At 37.8% G+C, this 7675-nt stretch overlaps 1 long non-coding RNA gene across 1 annotated transcript; it reads right to left on the minus strand.

Moving 5' to 3' along the window:
* Window positions 1–2373: 2373 nt before the first annotated feature.
* On the minus strand, window positions 2374–5595 carry LOC148995682 (uncharacterized). The gene is made up of 2 exons (XR_016169258.1): window positions 5400–5595; window positions 2374–3412 (listed from the first exon to the last, which is right to left on the minus strand). It is a non-coding gene; the product is annotated as an uncharacterized LOC148995682 (long non-coding RNA).
* Between the last annotated feature and the right edge of the window lie 2080 nt (window positions 5596–7675).

Here is a 7675-nt window from a genome sequence, read left to right on the forward strand (position 1 = left end):
CAATCACTGGCAAGAAGTATTTGGTGGGTGGGTCTGGGGGGTTAGTGCGCGTGCACATGAAGGGTGTGTGTGTGTGTGTGTGTGTGTGTGTGTGTGTGTGTGTGTGTGAAGGAGAGCAGCAAAGCATCAGAGGGAAGTTTGAAAAATTACCGACACACGACCAAAGAGACGTCGTTCTGAGGAACAAATTAAAAAGAAGAAGGAGTCGGATAAAGAACGTGCGAAGTTCCGAATTTACATCGGTAGCAAAGCTTTTGAACGATGGCGAGAACTCCGGCGGCAGAAGGGCTTACAGTCCAACATTCAGGTTGCTCTGTTTTTGCTTGACAGGTGGGTAACGTTAAATTGTTTTTTTTTTCTTCTAAATTGGCTGGTTTTGTTGTGAAAATCTAACATATTTCGAAAGAGACCACCCCCAGGCTCATGGGCCCCCGGGGGCCCGAGATATAGGATAAAAATGCACAAATACAAAAAGGGCCATTGAGACCATGATAAGGACATAAGTGCAGAGACAAAACTAAAGGAGCATTAAGGCATAAAGGGTATTTAAAATTGAATCAAGAAATAAACACTAAAGGGGAATAGGAATGCAAAGGAAGAATAATCTGAGACATGCAGCTTTTATGCTTGACAACTTTATTTTGTTCTGTCTTAGAATAGCTTAGACAAGACCATACAGGGCACAGAACAAAAAGTTTAAATATTATTATTATTATTATTATTAAATAAAAATAAATAAAATACTGTACAAAAAGAAAAAGACAAAGACAGAGGGCATAAAAAAATCCTAAAATATGCTGAAATACAAAAAAACAGGGTTAAACAATACAAAGTACAAAAAAAACAACTCAAGTGGACAAAACTGCGTTAAAAATAAATAAATAAATAAAAATGGACTAATAAAAAGCATTAAAGCTGTTAAGCATGGCAGAGCAAAAATTTTCAATTGAATTTCACGTGTGACATTAATACTAAAGAAATTAAAAAGCTAAAGAAAAAAATATATGCTCATACCAAGTACAAAAGACAACATAAGTAGGACAAAAGGCATAAATACAAGTGCATAAACAGAAATAATAAATTTCTAACCCTAACCCTAACAAAATGAATATATGGGGGTACAGAAGAATAAAAAGGACCGAGACGAATGGAAAGGAACAAAAGGCATGGGGACACAAATACATAAATCAAGCAGACATGTTTAACAGCACATTACACTGAAGAAAAAACAGTGTTAACAACAAAAACAAAAAGCCACAAAAGTGCCCGAATACAAAAAAAAATAAAAATAAAAAAGGGTAAAAGACAGCATCAAAAACCTAACTTACAGAACAAACAGCAATGAAAACAATGATAATTAAAGCTGCAAGCAGCATTTATCGGTGTTCAGGTCTTTAAGGCATTTAAGCACAAAAGCATCAAAAGACATTAAGTTGTATGTAGCAGGCATGATTTATCATGATATACTACATTTCAGCTTGATATTACATAATTAACCATGTTCCAATATGATTTATCATAATTTAACATGTTAAAATATGATTTACTACAGTTTAGTTCACACACTCATTTTCAACTGCAGGATAATAGTCATTTTTTACTATATGTGGTTGTAAATGTTAAAAGATTGAATTGATAAAGTTATACTATGAATTATAGTTGAGTATTGTGAAAAAAAAAATGTAAACAGCAGTGGGCAGTACAACACCACTCATTGGCCACCTATAATCCGATCCTCACGGAACTTTGCGGAGGAACTTTGGTTGCTGTAGCGCCACCTATCCACCTATGCACCTATGCACCTCGTACTCTGATAGCTTTGAGATATACAAATCCGAGATATACACTTTTTGTACAATTTAGTACTTTTGGTTGCTGTAGCGCCACCTATGGGCCAATCGGGGTCATACTCTGATAGCTTCTCCACAATTCGAGGCCCTACCATCTGACAAAGTTTCACAGCTCCAGCCCTTACGGTTTGGGCTGCACGATGCGTTTTAGGGGATTTTTTTTTTCTTTCTAGCAAATACAATAGGTTTTCATCACTTCGTGCCTGAACACCTAATAATGAGAGACCTTTTTGACGATTGTAGCGCCACCTATGATCCGATCCTCACGAAACTTTGCATGCTTCCTAACCATATTAGGACACATATGCTCACCGATTTTTGTGAAGTTGTGACTTTTTGGGGGGGATTTAGGGGCTTTTGACTGAATTTTGCCACAGACCACTATCTAAATGAGCCTGTTACAGCCAACCAAATGCAAAATTTCAACTTTTTTTCGATAATTATTGATCTAGAGAGTCCAGAGAATAGGCCTAGACTGGTTTGGTCCCGATCGGGCAAAAAACCAGGGACTAGTTTGCAAAAGTGGGTTTTGGACAAAAACCGAAATAACAAATTTATTTATTTATAAACAACACTTCGTGCCTGAACACCTAATAATATAAATGGACATAAAGACATGGTGAAAACTAACGGTGCATTGAAGAGGACACAATGACAAATACTTTGAAACCATTTAGAGAAGCACTATACAACTAAAACTGACTAAAACCACCGGGACCAAGGCATAAATACAAGTTTAAAGGGGAAAGGGAACAGAGCTATGGAAGTTTTATGAGATTTAAAAAAATGCACAGAATGGAAAAATTACTATTCACATTCACACATAGACATTAACAAGAACAAATTTCAAGACTGATTATTATTACTTATTTAAACAGATTGTGAACATTGACATTCAATTAATGCATAAATAAAAATATCATGAGAGAACTGTCAAACAATTAAAAAATATCATTTTTCAATACAAGATTGAAAAGAATTTCTCTTTCACCATCTCTAACATACATAATATTGTGAAAACATTCAGGGAAACCAGAGAAATCTCAGTCTGTGTAGGACAAGACAGGAGACCTGTTTGATACGCCTGACCTCTGACCCCTCAGACGGCACCGCATGAGAGACCATCACCCTACGGTGTGTGCTCAGGACTACTGTAGAAAACAGTTTTCACTCAACACAGTGTGACGCTGCATGAAGAACTGCCACTTGAATCTCTGTTACACAAGGAGAAAGCTGTACATCAGTTCTACCCTAACCCTGATGACGTGGAGGCATATATTTGGATTGAACAGAGACATAAACTGCCATCAAGATCACGTCTTTCCTGGGAAGCAAGACAACTCCAGGCCTCATTCTGCACATGCTCGACTAGTGTTTCTACACACTCTGAACCATAGAGGCCATGTGCCTGCAGTCCAGATCTGTCTCTCATTACCAATTATAGGGAGGCGGAGTCACTTAGTTCTTTGATCAAATTTCAGGTCTCAGTTTTATCCAGTCGTCATATGTGGCTCGTCTTGTGATTGGCCAAGTCAGCTTTGGGATTTTGGGACATCAGACAGCTGTAAAACAATGAAGGGTGAGCTACAAAGTGTGGGTTAACGCAACATTAAAAGTAGACAGGTGATTTACAGTTGATTCCACAGTTAATTTATTTTAACCATTTGAAAATGTCATTTTTGGGGCCTGTTTGAAAATGACCTGTTTTGCTGTATACCACCTTAAATGCAAATGAGCTGCATAACCCCGCCCTGCCTTTGGATGAGGGCGTCACCTGCAGACCTATGGCAGTCGGTAAGCAGAAGGACTGAGAGTGAGAGACTCGCTGTTTTGGATGTCATTCAGCCGTACGTTTGAATCAGAATATATAAATAGTCTCTGATCAGACCCAGATGACGAAAAGACTCCGGCAGAATAAACACAGATGAGAATGGACCAGTTCGTCTCGGTATGGTTATTTGATACATTTATGTACTTATAGAGTTGTAATCGCATCCCCTTTGAAATTATGGATGTGCAGCACACACACACACTTTCTCTCTCACTCTCTCTCTCTCTCTCTCTCTCTGTCCTCTCTGTCTCTCACTCACACACACACACACACACTCTCTCTCACTCACACACACACACAAACTTTCTCACATACATTCTCTCTATCGCACACCCACACACTCTCTCTCTCGCACACACACGTAACAACAAAACAACAAACGGCAGGATTTGTTGCAGGATCACTCAACTGTCACTCAAAGTTCCCAGATGAGGAGTGCATGTTTACTGCTATTTTGTGTTTATATCTTGAAAACTGTAAACAGTGTAAATCATCTGAACAGCTTTAGGCGTCTTACAATGTGTGGGAATAAAAACATTAAAGAGGACCTTAACAGTAAAGGCTATATATATAGATTGCCCTCACTGGCATGCCTTCTCACTCCACAAACCACTTAAGTCTGAACAGCTTGTTTAATATGTTATTTATAAATATGCTTGAAACCGTATCCCAGAGCCTCCTGACAGCTCCTCCACAGCATCAGGAACTTCCCGTGGGATTCACGGACACCGTGGAGGAGCTCTGAAATCACCATACACATGCCAAGGACACTCACTCTTGCTAAACCAAATCTGCGAATCATGACACGCCCTTGGGTTCTCGTCTGTGTGAAAGTGTTTACTGGGATGGGTTACCCAACCCAACCCAACCCCACACAGGAGTGCCCCACTCGGGACTGTTAACCTAACCCTAACCCTAACCCAAACCCTACAATTTAAATGAACTACATATTACTTTTACCTGAGTAGATTTTTAGACCAGTAATTTTACTTGTACTTAAGTAAAATTTCATTGAAGTAGTAGTACTTTTGCTTGAGTAGAATATTTTATTACTCTTTCCACCTCTGGGGGGCGCTAACACGATACATGAAGTGCAAGTCACAATAAGAGAGGAGAAGATGACATAACTCACCGTGTTTGTTTTACTGACTGATTCTCACCACAGTGTTTTGATTGATCTGTAAAAGGCGCGAGTGAAAAAATAAATAAATAGAGCGCCCAGATGGCACGCTAACAGGCTTGCGAATTATTATTAGCGTGTTTTGCTAGCAACTATCTAGATTGAAGCTAGCAATTTAGCAGTATAAACAACAGGGAATGATAGTAAATGATGATTCAAAACAGAAAGATACAAAGCTTAACCAACTCAGCAGCAGCAGAACAGCTTTAGCTGGACAATAACTTTATTCTAGATATGCTGTAAAGCCAAAACAATATCTGCTACTGTAATTTCTTACTGTAATGACTATAAGATGAGTCCTATTTACAAAAACAATTCATCATTCAAGTCTCGCTCTGGGTCAGTGGAGATTTGACGAGCCTTCATGAAAAATGGAAATACTCGCGTGAATTTGTAACACTTACAAATAAGGATATATATAACCGTGAAATGAGAGTTTTGCGCTGAGGAAACATCACACATTAAACAGCACACGCATCTGTCAACGTGCCTGGCAGGCAAACCATATGAAATGTTTTGGGCAGCTTAGATCACTTGCCTTTGATCACATATCAGTTTCCTCCACTGTTTTAGATGCATTTTGTCCATTGAAACGCATTTTTAAATCCGTAATTTGACGTGACTGACGGAAGTTTTCCGTGCAGGGTCGGCAGACCCAACTAATCGATAAAGACGTTCGTTGTTGATGATTTTCATTCTCGATTATTTGTTGCAGAATTTACATGGCATTGTTATTGTACACTTTTGCTCACAGAACAATTAATCATCATGGCTAAAGAAAAATAACTTTTTTACAGTGGCATCATTACAAGAAAAGTCCAAGACCACTGATGTTTAAGCCAGTGTAACTACATTACTGATAGATGTGTGTTAATGTCTATCAGTGATTCTTGGGAATTTGGATAAAACAGGTTTTAATTTTGAAAATAAAAAGTTAGTTAAATTACAAAATCTGAAGGTATATCATTATAAAGCAAGGTCTTGGCTGTTCAGCAATGCACCGGTGCAACCTCCTCATTTTGTATTTTTTTCATAAAATAGGCGTTTCTCCAGTTATCACTTTGTTTTTGTCAACACCGTCAGACAAAATAAATAGCAAATTATTTTTTATTTGTTTGGTCTAATATGTATTTAGAGTTTTTAAATCATTATCTGGCATTCTTGGTACACATATATGCTGTTAAATGTTGAATATTCACTTTTGTTCATTTTTTATACTGTTTTGCGTGTACTCCTTTAAAAGATATAACATCATACAACATTTACTTTAAGCCTAAATAGAAAAATTAATGTTGTTTTATTTAACAAACATATTTTTGTATTAAAAGAGACTATTACTTTAATAACTCAACAGCACTGAAGAATCATATTTCAAGTATATTCATTTAAAACCAATAAAACTCCCTCTGACGGTGGTGACTTTAGAACTGACGGTGGTGACATTAATCTGACGGTGGTGACTGTGGCCTCTTTACAACATACAATTCCACAATGTATACCACTCAAGTCAATCAATTCTTGCTTAACAACTTCATTTAACTCTTTGGTCCAAAAAATAACAATCTTGAGCACTGTGATAAACATTTTTTTCCTTTTATGAGGTATTCCTCATTTAACTCTGCCTGACTGTGTATTTTCTCTCTCAGCTTTTTTTGGTATTCCCTGTTTCTTCTCCTTCTCTCCTCTACAGATAGCTTCTGCCTAGCCATAACTTTCGAAAATACATAAAGTCAAAGTTGAGTGTAATGACTATGAAATTGGGGGTAATTACAGCGAATGTTAGATTTGTTTAAATGATGTCATGCCATTTTCATTTGGCTTTAGTCATTGGAGATGCATAGCCTGGAATGGATAGTGCATACTATGTGCTGTGTAGGTAGGCTCTGCACTATGTGCATCCATAGTTCTGGTTAGTTCTGGCAGGTCACGTTATTCAAGCTCGCATCAGCCGACTATTAGCTGATCCACCTCCCCCTATAGGAATATGACGCCTATCACTGTACACATATATAAGCTCCTTCAGTATTATCAGCAGCTATCACGTTTCTCAGGAGCTCATTACCCTCCTCCTTCCCCAGCTCCACTCGTCAGTCAGGACTTGACATTCTGATTCCCCAAGAATCTGAATAAATTCTCGAATTATATTGTACTTTAAATTTTGAAATAATCTGCAAAACATTCATGTTGGTTCTGTTCTGTTTACCCCAAGGGGGTTATTGCTGCTCCTATCCATGCTAGGCTTTAACAAATTTTTTGTGTGGGCAAAAATCTAAATGAACGTCATGAAACACAATTTAATCGCATCAAACATGTTCAGATTAGAACTGCTGTATTCCTGCAGCTGAACCACAGCCGTGAGGATATCAGGAAACATCCTCACTCTCGCTAACAGTAGCATGCAGTGTAAGCCTGAATGGAAGAAATATAGGGGGAATTAAATAAATAAAAATATTAAAGAGGTTAATGGAACATTACAGATAATATATTGGTATTTATTGTGATCAACAATTATATTCTAGCCTCTGTTATAGACCATTTGGGGGGTTTTGTCACCACCGTCACACGGTATGTCACCACCGTCAGATAGAAAACCTGACGGTGGTGACGTCTGACGGTGGTGACAAAACCTACTCTTTCACATGATATGCATGAGTTGTTCACATTATAGCCATCTTGTTTCCCCTCTGTTGCTAGCTACTTCAGACCTCTTCTTAAAAAGTATACAATTATGTCATAATCTAATCTAATATTTTCTATACAAAAGTGACGGTGTTGACATGTTATGGTTGTGACAGTAGCAGTGCCCAAATATAT

The sequence above is a fragment of the Pimephales promelas genome, chromosome 2 (assembly GCF_988280905.1).
Source record: "Pimephales promelas chromosome 2, fPimPro1.hap1.1, whole genome shotgun sequence".
In the NCBI taxonomy this organism is placed as follows: domain Eukaryota; kingdom Metazoa; phylum Chordata; class Actinopteri; order Cypriniformes; family Leuciscidae; genus Pimephales; species Pimephales promelas.